This window comes from Stegodyphus dumicola, chromosome 12, assembly GCF_044657685.1.
Source record: "Stegodyphus dumicola isolate Sdum_Otavi_A_Nest chromosome 12, ASM4465768v1".
Taxonomy (NCBI): domain Eukaryota; kingdom Metazoa; phylum Arthropoda; class Arachnida; order Araneae; family Eresidae; genus Stegodyphus; species Stegodyphus dumicola.
Genome location: NC_140779.1, coordinates 53,863,653 through 53,889,895, shown reverse-complemented (window position 1 = coordinate 53,889,895; position 26,243 = coordinate 53,863,653). Strand labels below are relative to the sequence as shown.

General features: G+C 38.2%; 11 non-coding genes across 11 annotated transcripts; all 11 read right to left on the bottom strand.

The window, feature by feature from the left end:
* Nucleotides 1-215: 215 nt before the first annotated feature.
* TRNAR-UCG (transfer RNA arginine (anticodon UCG)) lies at nt 216-288 on the bottom strand. Its single transcript has one exon. It is a non-coding gene; the product is annotated as a tRNA-Arg (tRNA).
* Nucleotides 289-2,292: 2,004 nt separating this feature from the next.
* Nucleotides 2,293-2,365, bottom strand: TRNAR-UCG (transfer RNA arginine (anticodon UCG)). The gene has a single exon. It is a non-coding gene; the product is annotated as a tRNA-Arg (tRNA).
* Nucleotides 2,366-7,775: 5,410 nt separating this feature from the next.
* Nucleotides 7,776-7,848, bottom strand: TRNAR-UCG (transfer RNA arginine (anticodon UCG)). Its single transcript has one exon. It is a non-coding gene; the product is annotated as a tRNA-Arg (tRNA).
* Nucleotides 7,849-8,540: 692 nt separating this feature from the next.
* On the bottom strand, nt 8,541-8,613 carry TRNAR-UCG (transfer RNA arginine (anticodon UCG)). Its single transcript has one exon. It is a non-coding gene; the product is annotated as a tRNA-Arg (tRNA).
* Nucleotides 8,614-8,868: 255 nt separating this feature from the next.
* On the bottom strand, nt 8,869-8,941 carry TRNAR-UCG (transfer RNA arginine (anticodon UCG)). Its single transcript has one exon. It is a non-coding gene; the product is annotated as a tRNA-Arg (tRNA).
* A 1,840-nt stretch (nt 8,942-10,781) lies between these two features.
* On the bottom strand, nt 10,782-10,854 carry TRNAR-UCG (transfer RNA arginine (anticodon UCG)). Its single transcript has one exon. It is a non-coding gene; the product is annotated as a tRNA-Arg (tRNA).
* A 4,420-nt stretch (nt 10,855-15,274) lies between these two features.
* On the bottom strand, nt 15,275-15,347 carry TRNAR-UCG (transfer RNA arginine (anticodon UCG)). Its single transcript has one exon. It is a non-coding gene; the product is annotated as a tRNA-Arg (tRNA).
* A 1,738-nt stretch (nt 15,348-17,085) lies between these two features.
* TRNAR-UCG (transfer RNA arginine (anticodon UCG)) lies at nt 17,086-17,158 on the bottom strand. Its single transcript has one exon. It is a non-coding gene; the product is annotated as a tRNA-Arg (tRNA).
* Nucleotides 17,159-18,724: 1,566 nt separating this feature from the next.
* On the bottom strand, nt 18,725-18,797 carry TRNAR-UCG (transfer RNA arginine (anticodon UCG)). The gene has a single exon. It is a non-coding gene; the product is annotated as a tRNA-Arg (tRNA).
* A 5,905-nt stretch (nt 18,798-24,702) lies between these two features.
* Nucleotides 24,703-24,775, bottom strand: TRNAR-UCG (transfer RNA arginine (anticodon UCG)). Its single transcript has one exon. It is a non-coding gene; the product is annotated as a tRNA-Arg (tRNA).
* A 748-nt stretch (nt 24,776-25,523) lies between these two features.
* On the bottom strand, nt 25,524-25,596 carry TRNAR-UCG (transfer RNA arginine (anticodon UCG)). Its single transcript has one exon. It is a non-coding gene; the product is annotated as a tRNA-Arg (tRNA).
* Nucleotides 25,597-26,243: the final 647 nt, after the last annotated feature.

The window sequence follows — 26,243 nt, the reverse complement described above, 5'->3', positions numbered from 1 at the left end:
ATTAAAAGTAATTAAGAATAATTTAAAAAATGACTTTTCATGGTTAGAACACGTCCGCGGCAGGATTCGAACCTGCAATCTTCTGATTCGAAGTCAGACGTCTTATCCATTAGGCCACGCCGACACATTCAGGTCCTCTTCTTTACAGTACATGATCAGACAAAATTAAAACTAATTAAGAATAATTTAAAAAATGTCTTTTCATGGTTAGAACACGTCCGCGACAGGATTCGAACCTGCAATCTTCTGATTCGAAGTCAGACGCCTTATCCATTAGGCCACGCGGACACACTCAGACCTTCTTCTTAAATTACATGATCAGACAAAATTAAAACTAATTAAGAATAATTTAAAGAATGACTTTTCATGGTTAGAACACGTCCGCGACAGGATTCGAAGCTGCAATCTTCTGATTCGAAGTCAGACGCCTTATCCATTAGGCCACGCGGACACATTCAGGTCCTCCTCTTTACAGTACATGATGAGACAAAATTAAAACTAATTAAGAATAATTTAAAAAATGACTTTTCATCGTTAGAACACGTCCGCAACAGGATTCGAACCTGCAATCTTCTGATTCGAAGACAGACGCCTTATCCATTAGGCCACGCGGACACATTCAGGTCCTCTTCTTCACACTACATGATGAGACAAAATTAAAACTAAACAAGAAAAATTTTAAAACCAAAATTTCACGGTTAAAGCACGTCAGCGAGAGGATTCGAACCTGCAGTCTTCTGATTCGAAGTCAGACGCCTTATCCATTAGGCCACGCGGACACACTCAGACCTTCTTCTTTAAATTACATGATCAGACAAAATTAAAAGTAATTAAGAATAATTTTAAAAATGAATTTTCATGGTTAGAACACGTCCGAGACAGGATTCGAACCTGCAATCTTCTGATTCGAAGCCAGACGCCTTATCCATTAGGCCACGCGGACACATTCAGGACCTCTTCTTTACAGTACATGATCAGACAAAATTGAAACTAAAGAAGAAAAATTTTAAAAACAAAATTTTACGGTTAAAACACGTCCGTGACGAGCGGATACACTCAGGTTCTTTTCTTTATATTACATGATCAGACAAAATTAAAACTAATTAAGAATAATTTTAAAAATGAATTTTCATGGTTAGAACACGTCCGAGACAGGATTCGAACCTGCAATCTTCTGATTCGAAGTCAGACGCCTTATCCATTAGGCCACGCGGACACACTCAGACATTCTTCTTTACAGTACATGATCAGACAAAATTAAAACTAATTAAGAATAATTTAAAAAATGCCTTTTCATGGTTAGAACACGTCCGCGACAGGATTCGAACCTGCAGTCTTCTGATTCGAAGTCAGACGCCTTATCCATCAGGCCACGCGGACACATTTAGGTCCACTTCTTCACACTACATGATCAGACAAAATTAAAACTAAACAAGAAAAATTTTAAAACCATAATTTCACGGTTAAAGCACGTCCGCAAGAGGATTCGAACCTGCAATCTTCTGATTCGAAGTCAGACGCCTTATCCATTAGGCCACGCGGACACACTCAGACCTTCTTCTTTAAATTACATGATCAGACAAAATTAAAACTAATTAAGAATAATTTAAAAAATGACTTTTCATGGTTAGAACACGTCCGCGACAGGATTCGAACCTGAAATCTTCTGATTCGAAGTCAGACGCCTTATCCATTAGGCCACGCGGACACATTCAGGTCCTCTTCTTTACAGTACATGATCAGACAAAATTAAAACTAATTAAGAATAATTTAAAAAAATGCCTTTTCATGGTTAGAACACGTCCGCGACAGGATTCGAACCTGCAGTCTTTTGATTCGAAGTCAGACGCCTTATCCATCAGGCCACGCGGACACATTTAGGTCCACTTCTTCACACTACATGATCAGACAAAATTAAAACTAAACAAGAAAAATTTTAAAACTACAATTTCACGGTTAAAGCACGTCCGCGAGAGGATTCGAACCTGCAACCTTCTGATTCGAAGTCAGACGCCTTATCCATTAGGCCACGCGGACACACTCAGACCTTCTTCTTTAAATTACATGATCAGACAAAATTAAAAGTAATTAAGAATAATTTAAAAAATGACTTTTCATGGTTAGAACACGTCCGCGACAGGATTCGAACCTGCAATCTTCTGATTCGAAGTCAGACGTCTTATCCATTAGGCCACGCCGACACATTCAGGTCCTCTTCTTTACAGTACATGATCAGACAAAATTAAAACTAATTAAGAATAATTTAAAAAATGAATTTTCATGTTTAGAACACGTCCGCGACAGGATTCGAACCTGCAGTCTTCTGATTCGAAGTCAGACGCCTTATCCATTAGGCCACGCGGACACACTCAGACCTTCTTCTTTAAATTACATGATCAGACAAAATTAAAACTAATTAAGAATAATTTAAAAAATGACTTTTCATGGTTAGAACACGTCCGCGACAGGATTCGAACCTGAAATCTTCTGATTCGAAGTCAGACGCCTTATCCATTAGGCCACGCGGACACATTCAGGTCCTCTTCTTTACAGTACATGATGAGACAAAATTAAAACTAATTAAGAATAATTTAAAAAATGACTTTTCATCGTTAGAACACGTCCGCAACAGGATTCGAACCTGCAATCTTCTGATTCGAAGACAGACGCCTTATCCATTAGGCCACGCGGACACATTCAGGTCCTCTTCTTCACACTACATGATGAGACAAAATTAAAACTAAACAAGAAAAATTTTAAAACCAAAATTTCACGGTTAAAGCACGTCCGCGAGAGGATTCGAACCTGCAGTCTTCTGATTCGAAGTCAGACGCCTTATCCATTAGGCCACGCGGACACACTCAGACCTTCTTCTTTAAATTACATGATCAGACAAAATTAAAAGTAATTAAGAATAATTTTAAAAATGAATTTTCATGGTTAGAACACGTCCGAGACAGGATTCGAACCTGCAATCTTCTGATTCGAAGCCAGACGCCTTATCCATTAGGCCACGCGGACACATTCAGGACCTCTTCTTTACAGTACATGATCAGACAAAATTGAAACTAAAGAAGAAAAATTTTAAAAACAAAATTTTACGGTTAAAACACATCCGTGACGAGCGGATACACTCAGGTTCTTTTCTTTATATTACATGATCAGACAAAATTAAAACTAATTAAGAATAATTTTAAAAATGAATTTTCATGTTTAGAACACGTCCGCGACATCCTGGATTCGAACCTGCAGTCTTCTGATTCGAAGTCAGACGCCTTATCCATTAGGCCACGCGGACACACTCAGACCTTCTTCTTTAAATTACATGATCAGACAAAATTAAAACTAATTAAGAATAATTTAAAAAATGCCTTTTCATGGTTAGAACACGTCCGCGACAGGATTCGAACCTGCAGTCTTCTTATTCGAAGTAAGACGCCTTATCCATTAGGCCACGCGGACACACTCAGACCTTCTTCTTTAAATTACATGATCAGACAAAATTAAAAGTAATTAAGAATAATTTTAAAAATGAATTTTCATGGTTAGAACACGTCCGAGACAGGATTCGAACCTGCAATCTTCTGATTCGAAGCCAGACGCCTTATCCATTAGGCCACGCGGACACATTCAGGACCTCTTCTTTACAGTACATGATCAGACAAAATTGAAACTAAAGAAGAAAAATTTTAAAAACAAAATTTTACGGTTAAAACACATCCGTGACGAGCGGATACACTCAGGTTCTTTTCTTTATATTACATGATCAGATAAAATTAAAACTAATTAAGAATAATTTTAAAAATGAATTTTCATGTTTAGAACACGTCCGCGACATCCTGGATTCGAACCTGCAGTCTTCTGATTCGAAGTCAGACGCCTTATCCATTAGGCCACGCGGACACACTCAGACCTTCTTCTTTAAATTACATGATCAGACAAAATTAAAACTAATTAAGAATAATTTAAAAAATGACTTTTAGTGGTTAGAACACGTCCGGGACAGGATTCGAACATGCAATCTTCTGATTCGAAGTCAGACGCCTTATCCATTAGGCCACGCGGACACATTCAGGACCTCTTCTTTACAGTACATGATCAGACAAAATTAAAACTAAACAAGAAAAATTTTAAAACCAAAATTTCACGGTTAAAACACGTCCGCGACAGGATTCGAACATGCAATCTTCTGATTCGAAGTCAGACGCCTTATCCATTAGGGCACGCGGACACATTCAGGTCCTCTTCTCTACAGTACATGATCAGACAAAATTAAAACTAAATAAGAATAATTTTAAAAATGTAATTTCACGGTTAGAACACGTCTGCGACAGGATTCGAACCTGCAGTCTTCTGATTCGAAGTCAGACGCCTTATCCATTAGGCCACGCAGACACACTCAGGTGGCACTGCACTCCTGATAAAACGCTGCGTGTCACAGTTCCGCAGCTTTCGTTCGTAGAGGCCTCTGCTATTTCACTCACAACAAACACTTCCATAACATACACTCTTGTCTCCACTTACATACCTCCAGGACGTCATGTTTCTGCAGTCCTGGCTGACTTACAAATTTTACTCAGTCTTGGAAAACACATTATCCTAGGTGGAGACTTAAATGCAGGACACCGCGCGTCGAACTGCTATAATTCAAACGACAATGGACGTGTAATTCTAAACTTAGCCCACACGGCTGGATTACACATAGCAGCTCCAAAAACCCCAACACAGTACACCACTAGGTCCACCGGAATCCTCGAATTCTTCCTGCTCGGAAATACCAGTGTCCCACTGGATATTTCCGGGCTCTATGAATTATCATCGGATCATAACCCGGCTAAGATGATTCTGGACATTAGTGGGTATACCACAACAGACACCAGAGCCTTTCGGATTGACTGGCAAAAATTTGCTAAAGCTCTTAACAACATACACTACACTCTTCCTACGATACAGTCAGGGGATGACATTGACAGTTTTATTCAGAAGATTACTCAAAAAATTACTATGGCAAGAAATGATGCCAAAGCAGAAGTACCTAATAGGAAAACGGTACGTAACAGAGAGTTGACACTACTTGTCAAGCAGATAAATGCAGCAAGAAGGAGATTTCAGAGGACCAGGCATAGAGAGGATAAACAACTGCTGAATCGCCTGTCTAATGCAGTCAAGTCTCTTACACGTGAACAAGCACAACACAGCTGGACCAGGTACCTTAACTCACTTTCCACAGATGATAATTCACTGTGGAAAGCAATCTCTAGGTATACTAAATGCTACAATAACATTCCGCTCCTTAAAGGCTCTATGAGGATTTACTACACTGAAACTGAGAAGGCAGAATTGTTAGCATAGCAGCTGAAATCTCAGTTTTGCACAAACAACATACAGGACACTACAACAGAAAATCTTGTTTACACCTTTCATAACAGTCTCACAACAGATACAAGCATAAACAACATCCCTCCAGTTATGCCTTCGGAGGTTGTTGACTATGTCAATAAACTAAAGAAGAAGAAGAGTCCAGGACTGGACAGCATCACCAACACCATGTTGAAGAAACTGCCTCTCAAGATAGTCTTCATGCTTTCCAAGCTCTTCACGAAAATCTTACAGCGGCAGTATTTTCCTACAGCATGGAAAACGTCAAAAATCCTCCCTATCTTAAAACCGGGGAAAACTGCATCGGATCCGGAGGCTTATCGGCCGATAAGTCTATTATCTTCACTGAGCAAGTTCTTTTAGGCCACTCTACTACAAAGAATCAGTAGTCATTTGGAAAACAACAACATCATGATCCCAAGTCAATTTGGTTTCAGAAAAGGCCTGGGAACTACAAACCAGGTCTACAGAGTAGTGAAAATGATTTCTGAAGGTTTTGCAAAGAAAAAAGTCACTGGAGGACTGTTTATTGACATAACCAAGGCCTTCGATAGAGTCTGGCTGGAGGCACTCGTCTACAAAATACACAATCTGAGTTTCACAGATTACATCACAAACATCACAAAGTCCTACCTAACAAGTAGAAACTTCGTCCTTCACGTATCTGGAACAAATTCCACTGTGCATCCCATAAGGGCCGGGGTACTTCAGGGATCCCTTTTAGGGACCACCTACTTTAATATTTACGTGAACGACATCTCTACAACACACAACACAACACTGGCTATGTATGTAGATGACACAGCAATCCTCACACAATGTGCATTTGCTGGTTCAGCTATCCAACACTTACAAAATTACATACAAGCATTAGAGGCTTGGCTTGTACAATGGAAAATCAAAGTCAACATAAACAAAACTCAAGCCATTCTCTTTACTAGAAAGGAGAAATTCAAGAGAAACCTCAGGATGTATGGAAATTCTATCCCCTGGGACAAGCAAGTCATTTACCTTGGGCTGACCCTCAGTAAAACTTTGTCATGGAACCCACACATTACGGGTATTATTAAGAAGTTTCGAGCACGTAAAGCTAAATTCTTCCCCTTAATTGCTCGAAACAGTGTTTTATCAATAGATAATAAGCTACTGATTTATAAATCCATTTTGCGTCCATTACTATGCTATGCATGCCCTGTCTGGGCGTACTCATGTAACAGATACAGAGGGAAACTTCAAGTAGCACAAAATTGTATGCTACGTCAAATTGTCAACGCACCATGGTATGTGCACAATAATAAGATACACGAGGACCTGTGTGTACGCCTCCTCAAATCCTTTTACTATAGTATAGCCAAGAGGTTTCATAGCAGACAGCTAGCAATCAACAACCTTGCCATTAAGATTCCCGATTCCTGATTACGACCAGTACGACCTGGATAATAAAAATAGACCACTGGCCACTCTCAATGAATGGATAATGTAAGCTTGAAGCATAGCATAGTAATGCATTTCTGTTATTCATATTTGTATGTTTAGTATTGAGCAGCTTCTTTTACTTTTATTTACTGTATTGCATTTTTATATTGTATCTTTTATTTACTGTATTGCATTCTTATATGTATATCTTTAATTTGTTTACCTGCATCCTCTCCATATTGATCAAGGCCTTGTAACACTTTTGGTACTCCTTCTGCCATAACATCTTGTCTTTCAGGACACACGGCTCGGCAGCTTTCTGCTCTTTACAGCTACAAATAGATTTTAGGTTGAATTATATTTTTAATTCAAATGATAAAAATTAAAAAATTAAAAAATAAATAAATAAATAAAAATTATAAATATTTAAAAAAATATTAGATCTAATTAGTCAGGTTAATTGATTTAATGTTGTTCCTAATGTCTAAAATAATCTACAAGGGGTAGGGCCTTCGGCCCAGGTCCCCTGGTGTAACAAAGCACCGCTCCACTGAGTCCGGACATACTCAGGCCCTCTTCTTTAAATTACATGATCAGACAAAATTAAAACTAAATAAGAATAATTTTAAAAACAAAATTTCACGGTTAGAACACGTCCGATACAGGATTCGAACCTGCAATCTTCTAATTCGAAGTCAGACGCCTTATCCATTAAGCCACGCGGACACATTCAGGTGTTCTTCTTTACAGTACATGATCAGACAAAATTAAAACTAAACAAGAAAAGTTTTAAAACCAAAATTTCACGGTTAAAGACGTCCGCGACAGGATTCGAACCTGCAATCTTCTGATTCGAAGTCAGACGCCTTATCCATTAGGCCACGCGTACACACTCAGACCTTCTTCTTTACAGTACATGATCAGACAAAATTAAAACTAATTAAGAATAATTTTAAAAATGAATTTTCATGTTTACAACACGTCCGCGACAGGATTCGAACCTGCAATCTTCTGATTCGAAGTCAGACGCCTTATCCATTAGGCCACGCGGACACACTCAGGTCCTCCTCTTTACAGTACATGATCAGACAAAATTAAAACTAATTAAGAATAATTTAAAAAATGACTTTTCATCGTTAGAACACGTCCGCAACAGGATTCGAACCTGCAATCTTCTGATTCGAAGTCAGAAGCCTTATCCATTAGGCCACGCGGACACATTCAGGTCCTCTTCTTCACACTACATGATCAGACAAAATTAAAACTAAACAAGAAAAATTTTAAAACCAAAATTTCACGGTTAAAGCACGTCCGCGAGAGGATTCGAACCTGCAGTCTTCTGATTCGAAGTCAGACGCCTTATCCATTAGGCCACGCGGACACACTCAGACCTTCTTCTTTAAATTACATGATCAGACAAAATTAAAAGTAATTAAGAATAATTTTAAAAATGAATTTTCATGGATAGAACACGTCCGAGACAGGATTCGAACCTGCAATCTTCTGATTCGAAGCCAGACGCCTTATTCATTAGGCCACGCGGACACATTCAGGACCTCTTCTTTACAGTACATGATCAGACAAAATTGAAAATAAAGAAGAAAAATTTTAAAAACAAAATTTTACGGTTAAAACACGTCCGTGACGAGCGGATACACTCAGGTTCTTTTCTTTATATTACATGATCAGACAAAATTAAAACTAATTAAGAATAATTTTAAAAATGAATTTTCATGTTTAGAACACGTCCGCGACAGGATTCGAACCTGCAGTCTTCTGATTCGAAGTCAGACGCCTTATCCATTAGGCCACGCGGACACACTCAGACCTTCTTCTTTAAATTACATGATCAGACAAAATTAAAAGTAATTAAGAATAATTTAAAAAATGACTTTTCATGGTTAGAACACGTCCGCGGCAGGATTCGAACCTGCAATCTTCTGATTCGAAGTCAGACGTCTTATCCATTAGGCCACGCCGACACATTCAGGTCCTCTTCTTTACAGTACATGATCAGACAAAATTAAAACTAATTAAGAATAATTTAAAAAATGTCTTTTCATGGTTAGAACACGTCCGCGACAGGATTCGAACCTGCAATCTTCTGATTCGAAGTCAGACGCCTTATCCATTAGGCCACGCGGACACACTCAGACCTTCTTCTTAAATTACATGATCAGACAAAATTAAAACTAATTAAGAATAATTTAAAGAATGACTTTTCATGGTTAGAACACGTCCGCGACAGGATTCGAAGCTGCAATCTTCTGATTCGAAGTCAGACGCCTTATCCATTAGGCCACGCGGACACATTCAGGTCCTCCTCTTTACAGTACATGATGAGACAAAATTAAAACTAATTAAGAATAATTTAAAAAATGACTTTTCATCGTTAGAACACGTCCGCAACAGGATTCGAACCTGCAATCTTCTGATTCGAAGACAGACGCCTTATCCATTAGGCCACGCGGACACATTCAGGTCCTCTTCTTCACACTACATGATGAGACAAAATTAAAACTAAACAAGAAAAATTTTAAAACCAAAATTTCACGGTTAAAGCACGTCAGCGAGAGGATTCGAACCTGCAGTCTTCTGATTCGAAGTCAGACGCCTTATCCATTAGGCCACGCGGACACACTCAGACCTTCTTCTTTAAATTACATGATCAGACAAAATTAAAAGTAATTAAGAATAATTTTAAAAATGAATTTTCATGGTTAGAACACGTCCGAGACAGGATTCGAACCTGCAATCTTCTGATTCGAAGCCAGACGCCTTATCCATTAGGCCACGCGGACACATTCAGGACCTCTTCTTTACAGTACATGATCAGACAAAATTGAAACTAAAGAAGAAAAATTTTAAAAACAAAATTTTACGGTTAAAACACGTCCGTGACGAGCGGATACACTCAGGTTCTTTTCTTTATATTACATGATCAGACAAAATTAAAACTAATTAAGAATAATTTTAAAAATGAATTTTCATGGTTAGAACACGTCCGAGACAGGATTCGAACCTGCAATCTTCTGATTCGAAGTCAGACGCCTTATCCATTAGGCCACGCGGACACACTCAGACCTTCTTCTTTACAGTACATGATCAGACAAAATTAAAACTAATTAAGAATAATTTAAAAAATGCCTTTTCATGGTTAGAACACGTCCGCGACAGGATTCGAACCTGCAGTCTTCTGATTCGAAGTCAGACGCCTTATCCATCAGGCCACGCGGACACATTTAGGTCCACTTCTTCACACTACATGATCAGACAAAATTAAAACTAAACAAGAAAAATTTTAAAACCATAATTTCACGGTTAAAGCACGTCCGCAAGAGGATTCGAACCTGCAATCTTCTGATTCGAAGTCAGACGCCTTATCCATTAGGCCACGCGGACACACTCAGACCTTCTTCTTTACAGTACATGATCAGACAAAATTAAAACTAATTAAGAATAATTTAAAAAAATGCCTTTTCATGGTTAGAACACGTCCGCGACAGGATTCGAACCTGCAGTCTTTTGATTCGAAGTCAGACGCCTTATCCATCAGGCCACGCGGACACATTTAGGTCCACTTCTTCACACTACATGATCAGACAAAATTAAAACTAAACAAGAAAAATTTTAAAACTATAATTTCACGGTTAAAGCACGTCCGCGAGAGGATTCGAACCTGCAATCTTCTGATTCGAAGTCAGACGCCTTATCCATTAGGCCACGCGGACACACTCAGACCTTCTTCTTTAAATTACATGATCAGACAAAATTAAAAGTAATTAAGAATAATTTAAAAAATGACTTTTCATGGTTAGAACACGTCCGCGACAGGATTCGAACCTGCAATCTTCTGATTCGAAGTCAGACGTCTTATCCATTAGGCCACGCCGACACATTCAGGTCCTCTTCTTTACAGTACATGATCAGACAAAATTAAAACTAATTAAGAATAATTTAAAAAATGAATTTTCATGTTTAGAACACGTCCGCGACAGGATTCGAACCTGCAGTCTTCTGATTCGAAGTCAGACGCCTTATCCATTAGGCCACGCGGACACACTCAGACCTTCTTCTTTAAATTACATGATCAGACAAAATTAAAACTAATTAAGAATAATTTAAAAAATGACTTTTCATGGTTAGAACACGTCCGCGACAGGATTCGAACCTGAAATCTTCTGATTCGAAGTCAGACGCCTTATCCATTAGGCCACGCGGACACATTCAGGTCCTCTTCTTTACAGTACATGATGAGACAAAATTAAAACTAATTAAGAATAATTTAAAAAATGACTTTTCATCGTTAGAACACGTCCGCAACAGGATTCGAACCTGCAATCTTCTGATTCGAAGACAGACGCCTTATCCATTAGGCCACGCGGACACATTCAGGTCCTCTTCTTCACACTACATGATGAGACAAAATTAAAACTAAACAAGAAAAATTTTAAAACCAAAATTTCACGGTTAAAGCACGTCCGCGAGAGGATTCGAACCTGCAGTCTTCTGATTCGAAGTCAGACGCCTTATCCATTAGGCCACGCGGACACACTCAGACCTTCTTCTTTAAATTACATGATCAGACAAAATTAAAAGTAATTAAGAATAATTTTAAAAATGAATTTTCATGGTTAGAACACGTCCGAGACAGGATTCGAACCTGCAATCTTCTGATTCGAAGCCAGACGCCTTATCCATTAGGCCACGCGGACACATTCAGGACCTCTTCTTTACAGTACATGATCAGACAAAATTGAAACTAAAGAAGAAAAATTTTAAAAACAAAATTTTACGGTTAAAACACATCCGTGACGAGCGGATACACTCAGGTTCTTTTCTTTATATTACATGATCAGACAAAATTAAAACTAATTAAGAATAATTTTAAAAATGAATTTTCATGTTTAGAACACGTCCGCGACATCCTGGATTCGAACCTGCAGTCTTCTGATTCGAAGTCAGACGCCTTATCCATTAGGCCACGCGGACACACTCAGACCTTCTTCTTTAAATTACATGATCAGACAAAATTAAAACTAATTAAGAATAATTTAAAAAATGCCTTTTCATGGTTAGAACACGTCCGCGACAGGATTCGAACCTGCAGTCTTCTTATTCGAAGTAAGACGCCTTATCCATTAGGCCACGCGGACACACTCAGACCTTCTTCTTTAAATTACATGATCAGACAAAATTAAAAGTAATTAAGAATAATTTTAAAAATGAATTTTCATGGTTAGAACACGTCCGAGACAGGATTCGAACCTGCAATCTTCTGATTCGAAGCCAGACGCCTTATCCATTAGGCCACGCGGACACATTCAGGACCTCTTCTTTACAGTACATGATCAGACAAAATTGAAACTAAAGAAGAAAAATTTTAAAAACAAAATTTTACGGTTAAAACACATCCGTGACGAGCGGATACACTCAGGTTCTTTTCTTTATATTACATGATCAGATAAAATTAAAACTAATTAAGAATAATTTTAAAAATGAATTTTCATGTTTAGAACACGTCCGCGACATCCTGGATTCGAACCTGCAGTCTTCTGATTCGAAGTCAGACGCCTTATCCATTAGGCCACGCGGACACACTCAGACCTTCTTCTTTAAATTACATGATCAGACAAAATTAAAACTAATTAAGAATAATTTAAAAAATGCCTTTTCATGGTTAGAACACGTCCGCGACAGGATTCGAACCTGCAGTCTTCTTATTCGAAGTCAGACGCCTTATCCATCAGGCCACGCGGACACATTTAGGTCCACTTCTTCACACTACATGATCAGACAAAATTAAAACTAAACAAGAAAAATTTTAAAACCAAAATTTCACGGTTAAAGCACGTCCGCGAGAGGATTCGAACCTGCAGTCTTCTGATTCGAATTCAGACGCCTTATCCATTAGGCCACGCGGACACACTCAGACCTTCTTCTTTAAATTACATGATCAGACAAAATTAAAAGTAATTAAGAATAATTTTAAAAATGAATTTTCATGGTTAGAACACGTCCGAGACAGGATTCGAACCCGCAGTCTTCTGATTCGAAGACAGACGCCTTATCCATTAGGCCACGCGGACACATTCAGGTCCTCTTCTTTACAGTACATGATCAGACAAAATTGAAACTAAAGAAGAAAAATTTTAAAAACAAAATTTTACGGTTAAAACACGTCCGTGACGAGCGGATACACTCAGGTTCTTTTCTTTATATTACATGATCAGACAAAATTAAAACTAATTAAGAATAATTTAAAAAATGCCTTTTCATGGTTAGAACACGTCCGCGACAGGATTCGAACCTGCAGTCTTCTTATTCGAAGTAAGACGCCTTATCCATCAGGCCACGCGGACACATTTAGGTCCACTTCTTTACACTACATGATCAGACAAAATTAAAACTAAACAAGAAAAATTTTAAAACCAAAATTTCACGGTTAAAGCACGTCCGCGAGAGGATTCGAACCTGCAGTCTTCTTATTCGAAGTAAGACGCCTTATCCATTAGGCCACGCGGACACACTCAGACCTTCTTCTTTAAATTACATGATCAGACAAAATTAAAAGTAATTAAGAATAATTTTAAAAATGAATTTTCATGGTTAGAACACGTCCGAGACAGGATTCGAACCTGCAATCTTCTGATTCGAAGCCAGACGCCTTATCCATTAGGCCACGCGGACACATTCAGGACCTCTTCTTTACAGTACATGATCAGACAAAATTGAAACTAAAGAAGAAAAATTTTAAAAACAAAATTTTACGGTTAAAACACATCCGTGACGAGCGGATACACTCAGGTTCTTTTCTTTATATTACATGATCAGATAAAATTAAAACTAATTAAGAATAATTTTAAAAATGAATTTTCATGTTTAGAACACGTCCGCGACATCCTGGATTCGAACCTGCAGTCTTCTGATTCGAAGTCAGACGCCTTATCCATTAGGCCACGCGGACACACTCAGACCTTCTTCTTTAAATTACATGATCAGACAAAATTAAAACTAATTAAGAATAATTTAAAAAATGCCTTTTCATGGTTAGAACACGTCCGCGACAGGATTCGAACCTGCAGTCTTCTTATTCGAAGTCAGACGCCTTATCCATCAGGCCACGCGGACACATTTAGGTCCACTTCTTCACACTACATGATCAGACAAAATTAAAACTAAACAAGAAAAATTTTAAAACCAAAATTTCACGGTTAAAGCACGTCCGCGAGAGGATTCGAACCTGCAGTCTTCTGATTCGAATTCAGACGCCTTATCCATTAGGCCACGCGGACACACTCAGACCTTCTTCTTTAAATTACATGATCAGACAAAATTAAAAGTAATTAAGAATAATTTTAAAAATGAATTTTCATGGTTAGAACACGTCCGAGACAGGATTCGAACCCGCAGTCTTCTGATTCGAAGACAGACGCCTTATCCATTAGGCCACGCGGACACATTCAGGTCCTCTTCTTTACAGTACATGATCAGACAAAATTGAAACTAAAGAAGAAAAATTTTAAAAACAAAATTTTACGGTTAAAACACGTCCGTGACGAGCGGATACACTCAGGTTCTTTTCTTTATATTACATGATCAGACAAAATTAAAACTAATTAAGAATAATTTAAAAAATGCCTTTTCATGGTTAGAACACGTCCGCGACAGGATTCGAACCTGCAGTCTTCTGATTCGAAGTAAGACGCCTTATCCATCAGGCCACGCGGACACATTTAGGTCCACTTCTTTACACTACATGATCAGACAAAATTAAAACTAAACAAGAAAAATTTTAAAACCAAAATTTCACGGTTAAAGCACGTCCGCGAGAGGATTCGAACCTGCAATCTTCTGATTCGAAGTCAGACGCCTTATCCATTAGGCCACGCGGACACATTCAGGTCCTCTTCTTTACAGTACATGATCAGACAAAATTAAAACTAATTAAGAATAATTTAAAAAATGCCTTTTCATGGTTAGAACACGTCCGCGACAGGATTCGAACCTGCAGTCTTCTGATTCGAAGTCAGACGCCTTATCCATCAGGCCACGCGGACACATTTAGGTCCACTTCTTCACACTACATGATCAGACAAAATTAAAACTAAACAAGAAAAATTTTAAAACCATAATTTCACGGTTAAAGCACGTCCGCGAGAGGATTCGAACCTGCAATCTTCTGATTCGAAGTCAGACGCCTTATCCATTAGGCCACGCGGACACACTCAGACCTTCTTCTTTAAATTACATGATCAGACAAAATTAAAAGTAATTAAGAATAATTTAAAAAATTACTTTTCATGGTTAGAACACGTCCGCGACAGGATTCGAACCTGCAATCTTCTGATTCGAAGTCAGACGTCTTATCCATTAGGCCACGCCGACACATTCAGGTCCTCTTCTTTACAGTACATGATCAGACAAAATTAAAACTAATTAAGAATAATTTAAAAAATGACTTTTCATGGTTAGAACACGTCCGCGACAGGATTCGAACCTGCAATCTTCTGATTCGAAGTCAGACGCCTTATCCATTAGGCCACGCGGACACACTCAGACCTTCTTCTTAAATTACATGATCAGACAAAATTAAAACTAATTAAGAATAATTTAAAGAATGACTTTTCATGGTTAGAACACGTCCGCGACAGGATTCGAAGCTGCAATCTTCTGATTCGAAGTCAGACGCCTTATCCATTAGGCCACGCGGACACATTCAGGTCCTCCTCTTTACAGTACATGATCAGACAAAATTAAAACTAATTAAGAATAATTTAAAAAATGACTTTTCATCGTTAGAACACGTCCGCAACAGGATTCGAACCTGCAATCTTCTGATTCGAAGACAGACGCCTTATCCATTAGGCCACGCGGACACATTCAGGTCCTCTTCTTCACACTACATGATGAGACAAAATTAAAACTAAACAAGAAAAATTTTAAAACCAAAATTTCACGGTTAAAGCACGTCCGCGAGAGGATTCGAACCTGCAGTCTTCTGATTCGAAGTCAGACGCCTTATCCATTAGGCCACACGGACACACTCAGACCTTCTTCTTTAAATTACATGATCAGACAAAATTAAAAGTAATTAAGAATAATTTTAAAAATGAATTTTCATGTTTAGAACACGTCCGCGACATCCTGGATTCGAACCTGCAGTCTTCTGATTCGAAGTCAGACGCCTTATCCATTAGGCCACGCGGACACACTCAGACCTTCTTCTTTAAATTACATGATCAGACAAAATTAAAACTAATTAAGAATAATTTAAAAAATGACTTTTCATCGTTAGAACACGTCCGCAACAGGATTCGAACCTGCAATCTTCTGATTCGAAGACAGACGCCTTATCCATTAGGCCACGCGGACACATTCAGGTCCTCTTCTTCACACTACATGATGAGACAAAATTAAAACTAAACAAGAAAAATTTTAAAACCAAAATTTCACGGTTAAAGCACGTCCGCGAGAGGATTCGAACCTGTAGTCTTCTGATTCGAAGTCAGACGCCTTATCCATTAGGCCACACGGACACACTCAGACCTTCTTCTTTAAATTACATGATCAGACAAAATTAAAACTAATTAAGAATAATTTTAAAAATGAATTTTCATGTTTAGAACACGTCCGCGACATCCTGGATTCGAACCTGCAGTCTTCTGATTCGAAGTCAGACGCCTTATCCATTAGGCCACGCGGACACACTCAGACCTTCTTCTTTAAATTACATGATCAGACAAAATTAAAACTAATTAAGAATAATTTAAAAAATGCCTTTTCATGGTTAGAACACGTCCGCGACAGGATTCGAACCTGCAGTCTTCTTATTCGAAGTAAGACGCCTTATCCATCAGGCCACGCGGACACATTTAGGTCCACTTCTTCACACTACATGATCAGACAAAATTAAAACTAAACAAGAAAAATTTTAAAACCAAAATTTCACGGTTAAAGCACGTCCGCGAGAGGATTCGAACCTGCAATCTTCTGATTCGAAGTCAGACGCCTTATCCATTAGGCCACGCGGACACACTCAGACCTTCTTCTTTAAATTACATGATCAGACAAAATTAAAAGTAATTAAGAATAATTTAAAAAATGACTTTTCATGGTTAGAACACGTCCGCGACAGGATTCGAACCTGCAATCTTCTGATTCGAAGTCAGACGTCTTATCCATTAGGCCACGCCGACACATTCAGGTCCTCTTCTTTACAGTACATGATCAGACAAAATTAAAACTAATTAAGAATAATTTAAAAAATGAATTTTCATGTTTAGAACACGTCCGCGACAGGATTCGAACCTGCAGTCTTCTGATTCGAAGTCAGACGCCTTATCCATTAGGCCACGCGGACACACTCAGACCTTCTTCTTTAAATTACATGATCAGACAAAATTAAAACTAATTAAGAATAATTTAAAAAATGACTTTTCATGGTTAGAACACGTCCGCGACAGGATTCGAACCTGAAATCTTCTGATTCGAAGTCAGACGCCTTATCCATTAGGCCACGCGGACACATTCAGGTCCTCTTCTTTACAGTACATGATCAGACAAAATTAAAACTAATTAAGAATAATTTAAAAAATGCCTTTTCATGGTTAGAACACGTCCGCGACAGGATTCGAACCTGCAGTCTTCTGTTTCGAAGTCAGACGCCTTATCCATTAGGCCACGCGGACACATTCAGACCTTCTTCTTTAAATTACATGATCAGACAAAATTAAAACTAATTAAGAATAATTTTAAAAATGAATTTTCATGGTTAGAACACGTCCGCGACAGGATTCGAACCTGCAATCTTCTGATTCGAAGCCAGACGCCTTATCCATGAGGCCACGCGGACACACTCAGACTTTCTTCTTAAATTACATGATCAGACAAAATTAAAACTAATTAAGAATAATTTAAAGAATGACTTTTCATGGTTAGAACACGTCCGCGACAGGATTCGAAGCTGCAATCTTCTGATTCGAAGTCAGACGCCTTATCCATTAGGCCACGCGGACACATTCAGGTCCTCCTCTTTACAGTACATGATCAGACAAAATTAAAACTAATTAAGAATAATTTAAAAAATGACTTTTCATCGTTAGAACACGTCCGCAACAGGATTCGAACCTGCAGTCTTCTGATTCGAAGTCAGACGCCTTATCCATTAGGCCACGCGGACACACTCAGACCTTCTTCTTTAAATTACATGATCAGACAAAATTAAAACTAATTAAGAATAATTTAAAAAATGACTTTTCATGGTTAGAATACGTCCGCGACAGGATTCGAACATGAAATCTTCTGATTCGAAGTCAGACGCCTTATCCATTAGGCCACGCGGACACATTCAGGTCCTCTTCTTTACAGTACATGATCAGACAAAATTAAAACTAATTAAGAATAATTTAAAAAATGCCTTTTCATGGTTAGAACACGTCCGCGACAGGATTCGAACCTTCAGTCTTCTGATTCGAAGTCAGACGCCTTATCCATCAGGCCACGCGGACACATTTAGGTCCATTTCTTCACACTACATGATCAGACAAAATTAAAACTAAACAAGAAAAATTTTAAAACCATAATTTCACGGTTAAAGCACGTCCGCGAGAGGATTCGAACTTGCAATCTTCTGATTCGAAGTCAGACGCCTTATCCATTAGGCCACGCGGACACACTCAGACCTTCTTCTTTAAATTACATGATCAGACAAAATTAAAAGTAATTAAGAATAATTTAAAAAATGACTTTTCATGGTTAGAACACGTCCGCGACAGGATTCGAACCTGCAATCTTCTGATTCGAAGTCAGACGTCTTATCCATTAGGCCACGCCGACACATTCAGGTCCTCTTCTTTACAGTACATGATCAGACAAAATTAAAACTAATTAAGAATAATTTAAAAAATGACTTTTCATGGTTAGAACACGTCCGCGACAGGATTCGAACCTGCAATCTTCTGATTCGAAGTCAGACGCCTTATCCATTAGGCCACGCGGACACACTCAGACCTTCTTCTTAAATTACATGATCAGACAAAATTAAAACTAATTAAGAATAATTTAAAGAATGACTTTTCATGGTTAGAACACGTCCGCGACAGGATTCGAAGCTGCAATCTTCTGATTCGAAGTCAGACGCCTTATCCATTAGGCCACGCGGACACATTCAGGTCCTCCTCTTTACAGTACATGATCAGACAAAATTAAAACTAATTAAGAATAATTTAAAAAATGACTTTTCATCGTTAGAACACGTCCGCAACAGGATTCGAACCTGCAATCTTCTGATTCGAAGACAGACGCCTTATCCTTTAGGCCACGCGGACACATTCAGGTCCTCTTCTTCACACTACATGATGAGACGAAATTAAAACTAAACAAGAAAAATTTTAAAACCAAAATTTCACGGTTAAAGCACGTCCGCGAGAGGATTCGAACCTGCAGTCATCTGATTCGAAGTCACACGCCTTATCCATTAGGCCACGCGGACACACTCAGACCTTCTTCTTTAAATTACATGATCAGACAAAATTAAAAGTAATTAAGAATAATTTTAAAAATGAATTTTCATGGTTAGAACACGTCCGAGACAGGATTCGAACCTGCAATCTTCTGATTCGAAGCCAGACGCCTTATCCATTAGGCCACGCGGACACATTCAGGACCTCTTCTTTACAGTACATGATCAGACAAAATTGAAACTAAAGAAGAAAAATTTTAAAAACAAAATTTTACGGTTAAAACACATCCGTGACGAGCGGATACACTCAGGTTCTTTTCTTTATATTACATGATCAGACAAAATTAAACTAATTAAGAATAATTTTAAAAATGAATTTTCATGTTTAGAACACGTCCGCGACATCCTGGATTCGAACCTGCAGTCTTCTGATTCGAAGTCAGACGCCTTATCCATTAGGCCACGCGGACACACTCAGACCTTCTTCTTTAAATTACATGATCAGACAAAATTAAAACTAATTAAGAATAATTTAAAAAATGCCTTTTCATGGTTAGAACACGTCCGCGACAGGATTCGAACCTGCAGTCTTCTTATTCGAAGTCAGACGCCTTATCCATCAGGCCACGCGGACACATTCAGGTCCACTTCTTCACACTACATGATCAGACAAAATTAAAACTAAACAAGAAAAATTTTAAAACCAAAATTTCACGGTTAAAGCACGTCCGCGAGAGGATTCGAACCTGCAGTCTTCTGATTCGAAGTCAGACGCCTTATCCATTAGGCCACGCGGACACACTCAGACCTTCTTCTTTAAATTACATGATCAGACAAAATTAAAAGTAAATAAGAATAATTTTAAAAATGAATTTTCATGGTTAGAACACGTCCGAGACAGGATTCGAACCTGCAATCTTCTGATTCGAAGACAGACGCCTTATCCATTAGACCACGCGGACACATTCAGGACCTCTTCTTTACAGTACATGATCAGACAAAATTGAAACTAAAGAAGAAAAATTTTAAAAACAAAATTTTACGGTTAAAACACGTCCGTGACGAGCGGATACACTCAGGTTCTTTTCTTTATATTACATGATCAGACAAAATTAAAACTAATTAAGAATAATTTTAAAAATGAATTTTCATGTTTAGAACACGTCCGCGACATCCTGGATTCGAACCTGCAGTCTTCTGATTCGAAGTCAGACGCCTTATCCATCAGGCCACGCGGACACATTCAGGTCCACTTCTTCACACTACATGATCAGACAAAATTAAAACTAAACAAGAAAAATTTTAAAACCAAAATTTCACGGTTAAAGCACGTCCGCGAGAGGATTCGAACCTGCAGTCTTCTGATTCGAAGTCAGACGCCTTATCCATTAGGCCACGCGGACACACTCAGACCTTCTTCTTTACAGTACATGATCAGACAAAATTGAAACTAAAGAAGAAAAATTTTAAAAACAAAATTTTACGGTTAAAACACGTCCGTGACGAGCGGATACACTCAGGTTCTTTTCTTTATATTACATGATCAGACAAAATTAAAACTAATTAAGAATAATTTTAAAAATGAATTTTCATGTTTAGAACACGTCCGCGACATCCTGGATTCGAACCTGCAGTCTTCTGATTCGAAGTCAGACGCCTTATCCATCAGGCCACGCGGACACATTCAGGTCCACTTCTTCACACTACATGATCAGACAAAATTAAAACTAAACAAGAAAAATTTTAAAACCAAAATTTCACGGTTAAAGCACGTCCGCGAGAGGATTCGAACCTGCAGTCTTCTGATTCGAAGTCAGACGCCTTATCCATTAGGCCACGCGGACACACTCAGACCTTCTTCTTTAAATTACATGATCAGACAAAATTAAAAGTAAATAAGAATAATTTTAAAAATGAATTTTCATGGTTAGAACACGTCCGAGACAGGATTCGAACCTGCAATCTTCTGATTCGAAGACAGACGCCTTATCCATTAGACCACGCGGACACATTCAGGACCTCTTCTTTACAGTACATGATCAGACAAAATTGAAACTAAAGAAGAAAAATTTTAAAAACAAAATTTTACGGTTAAAACACGTCCGTGACGAGCGGATACACTCAGGTTCTTTTCTTTATATTACATGATCAGACAAAATTAAAACTAATTAAGAATAATTTTAAAAATGAATTTTCATGTTTAGAACACGTCCGCGACATCCTGGATTCGAACCTGCAGTCTTCTGATTCGAAGTCAGACGCCTTATCCATTAGGCCACGCGGACACACTCAGACCTTCTTCTTTAAATTACATGATCAGACAAAATTAAAACTAATTAAGAATAATTTAAAAAATGCCTTTTCATGGTTAGAACACGTCCGCGACAGGATTCGAACCTGCAGTCTTCTTATTCGAAGTAAGACGCCTTATCCATTAGGCCACGCGGACACACTCAGACCTTCTTCTTTAAATTACATGATCAGACAAAATTAAAAGTAATTAAGAATAATTTTAAAAATGAATTTTCATGGTTAGAACACGTCCGAGACAGGATTCGAACCTGCAATCTTCTGATTCGAAGCCAGACGCCTTATCCATTAGGCCACGCGGACACATTCAGGACCTCTTCTTTACAGTACATGATCAGACAAAATTGAAACTAAAGAAGAAAAATTTTAAAAACAAAATTTTACGGTTAAAACACATCCGTGACGAGCGGATACACTCAGGTTCTTTTCTTTATATTACATGATCAGATAAAATTAAAACTAATTAAGAATAATTTTAAAAATGAATTTTCATGTTTAGAACACGTCCGCGACATCCTGGATTCGAACCTGCAGTCTTCTGATTCGAAGTCAGACGCCTTATCCATTAGGCCACGCGGACACACTCAGACCTTCTTCTTTAAATTACATGATCAGACAAAATTAAAACTAATTAAGAATAATTTAAAAAATGCCTTTTCATGGTTAGAACACGTCCGCGACAGGATTCGAACCTGCAGTCTTCTTATTCGAAGTCAGACGCCTTATCCATCAGGCCACGCGGACACATTTAGGTCCACTTCTTCACACTACATGATCAGACAAAATTAAAACTAAACAAGAAAAATTTTATAACCAAAATTTCACGGTTAAAGCACGTCCGCGAGAGGATTCGAACCTGCAGTCTTCTGATTCGAATTCAGACGCCTTATCCATTAGGCCACGCGGACACACTCAGACCTTCTTCTTTAAATTACATGATCAGACAAAATTAAAAGTAATTAAGAATAATTTTAAAAATGAATTTTCATGGTTAGAACACGTCCGAGACAGGATTCGAACCCGCAGTCTTCTGATTCGAAGACAGACGCCTTATCCATTAGGCCACGCGGACACATTCAGGTCCTCTTCTTTACAGTACATGATCAGACAAAATTGAAACTAAAGAAGAAAAATTTTAAAAACAAAATTTTACGGTTAAAACACGTCCGTGACGAGCGGATACACTCAGGTTCTTTTCTTTATATTACATGATCAGACAAAATTAAAACTAATTAAGAATAATTTAAAAAATGCCTTTTCATGGTTAGAACACGTCCGCGACAGGATTCGAACCTGCAGTCTTCTTATTCGAAGTAAGACGCCTTATCCATCAGGCCACGCGGACACATTTAGGTCCACTTCTTTACACTACATGATCAGACAAAATTAAAACTAAACAAGAAAAATTTTAAAACCAAAATTTCACGGTTAAAGCACGTCCGCGAGAGGATTCGAACCTGCAGTCTTCTTATTCGAAGTAAGACGCCTTATCCATTAGGCCACGCGGACACACTCAGACCTTCTTCTTTAAATTACATGATCAGACAAAATTAAAAGTAATTAAGAATAATTTTAAAAATGAATTTTCATGGTTAGAACACGTCCGAGACAGGATTCGAACCTGCAATCTTCTGATTCGAAGCCAGACGCCTTATCCATTAGGCCACGCGGACACATTCAGGACCTCTTCTTTACAGTACATGATCAGACAAAATTGAAACTAAAGAAGAAAAATTTTAAAAACAAAATTTTACGGTTAAAACACATCCGTGACGAGCGGATACACTCAGGTTCTTTTCTTTATATTACATGATCAGATAAAATTAAAACTAATTAAGAATAATTTTAAAAATGAATTTTCATGTTTAGAACACGTCCGCGACATCCTGGATTCGAACCTGCAGTCTTCTGATTCGAAGTCAGACGCCTTATCCATTAGGCCACGCGGACACACTCAGACCTTCTTCTTTAAATTACATGATCAGACAAAATTAAAACTAATTAAGAATAATTTAAAAAATGCCTTTTCATGGTTAGAACACGTCCGCGACAGGATTCGAACCTGCAGTCTTCTTATTCGAAGTCAGACGCCTTATCCATCAGGCCACGCGGACACATTTAGGTCCACTTCTTCACACTACATGATCAGACAAAATTAAAACTAAACAAGAAAAATTTTAAAACCAAAATTTCACGGTTAAAGCACGTCCGCGAGAGGATTCGAACCTGCAGTCTTCTGATTCGAATTCAGACGCCTTATCCATTAGGCCACGCGGACACACTCAGACCTTCTTCTTTAAATTACATGATCAGACAAAATTAAAAGTAATTAAGAATAATTTTAAAAATGAATTTTCATGGTTAGAACACGTCCGAGACAGGATTCGAACCCGCAGTCTTCTGATTCGAAGACAGACGCCTTATCCATTAGGCCACGCGGACACATTCAGGTCCTCTTCTTTACAGTACATGATCAGACAAAATTGAAACTAAAGAAGAAAAATTTTAAAAACAAAATTTTACGGTTAAAACACGTCCGTGACGAGCGGATACACTCAGGTTCTTTTCTTTATATTACATGATCAGACAAAATTAAAACTAATTAAGAATAATTTAAAAAATGCCTTTTCATGGTTAGAACACGTCCGCGACAGGATTCGAACCTGCAGTCTTCTTATTCGAAGTAAGACGCCTTATCCATCAGGCCACGCGGACACATTTAGGTCCACTTCTTTACACTACATGATCAGACAAAATTAAAACTAAACAAGAAAAATTTTAAAACCAAAATTTCACGGTTAAAGCACGTCCGCGAGAGGATTCGAACCTGCAATCTTCTGATTCGAAGTAAGACGCCTTATCCATTAGGCCACGCGGACACACTCAGACCTTCTTCTTTAAATTACATGATCAGACAAAATTAAAAGTAATTAAGAATAATTTAAAAAATTACTTTTCATGGTTAGAACACGTCCGCGACAGGATTCGAACCTGCAATCTTCTGATTCGAAGTCAGACGTCTTATCCATTAGGCCACGCCGACACATTCAGGTCCTCTTCTTTACAGTACATGATCAGACAAAATTAAAACTAATTAAGAATAATTTAAAAAACGACTTTTCATGGTTAGAACACGTCCGCGACAGGATTCGAACCTGCAATCTTCTGATTCGAAGTCAGACGCCTTATCCATTAGGCCACGCGGACACACTCATACCTTCTTCTTTAAATTACATGATCAGACAAAATTAAAACTAATTAAGAATAATTTAAAAAATGACTTTTCATGGTTAGAACACGTCCGCGACAGGATTCGAACCTGAAATCTTCTGATTCGAAGTCAGACGCCTTATCCATTAGGCCACGCGGACACATTCAGGTCCTCTTCTTTACAGTACATGATCAGACAAAATTAAAACTAATTAAGAATAATTTAAAAAAATGCCTTTTCATGGTTAGAACACGTCCGCGACAGGATTCGAACCTGCAGTCTTCTGATTCGAAGTCAGACGCCTTATCCATCAGGCCACGCGGACACATTTAGGTCCACTTCTTCACACTACATGATCAGACAAAATTAAAACTAAACAAGAAAAATTTTAAAACCATAATTTCACGGTTAAAGCACGTCCGCGAGAGGATTCGAACCTGCAATCTTCTGATTCGAAGTCAGACGCCTTATCCATTAGGCCACGCGGACACACTCAGACCTTCTTCTTTAAATTACATGATCAGACAAAATTAAAAGTAATTAAGAATAATTTAAAAAATGACTTTTCATGGTTAGAACACGTCCGCGACAGGATTCGAACCTGCAATCTTCTGATTCGAAGTCAGACGTCTTATCCATTAGGCCACGCCTACACATTCAGGTCCTCTTCTTTACAGTACATGATCAGACAAAATTAAAACTAATTAAGAATAATTTAAAAAATGAATTTTCATGTTTAGAACACGTCCGCGACAGGATTCGAACCTGCAGTCTTCTGATTCGAAGTCAGACGCCTTATCCATTAGGCCACGCGGACACACTCAGACCTTCTTCTTTAAATTACATGATCAGACAAAATTAAAACTAATTAAGAATAATTTAAAAAATGACTTTTCATGGTTAAAACACGTCCGCGACAGGATTCGAACCTGAAATCTTCTGATTCGAAGTCAGACGCCTTATCCATTAGGCCACGCGGACACATTCAGGTCCTCTTCTTTACAGTACATGATGAGACAAAATTAAAACTAATTAAGAATAATTTAAAAAATGACTTTTCATCGTTAGAACACGTCCGCAACAGGATTCGAACCTGCAATCTTCTGATTCGAAGACAGACGCCTTATCCATTAGGCCACGCGGACACATTCAGGTCCTCTTCTTCACACTACATGATGAGACAAAATTAAAACTAAACAAGAAAAATTTTAAAACCAAAATTTCACGGTTAAAGCACGTCCGCGAGAGGATTCGAACCTGCAGTCTTCTGATTCGAAGTCAGACGCCTTATCCATTAGGCCACGCGGACACACTCAGACCTTCTTCTTTAAATTACATGATCAGACAAAATTAAAAGTAATTAAGAATAATTTTAAAAATGAATTTTCATGGTTAGAACACGTCCGAGACAGGATTCGAACCTGCAATCTTCTGATTCGAAGCCAGACGCCTTATCCATTAGGC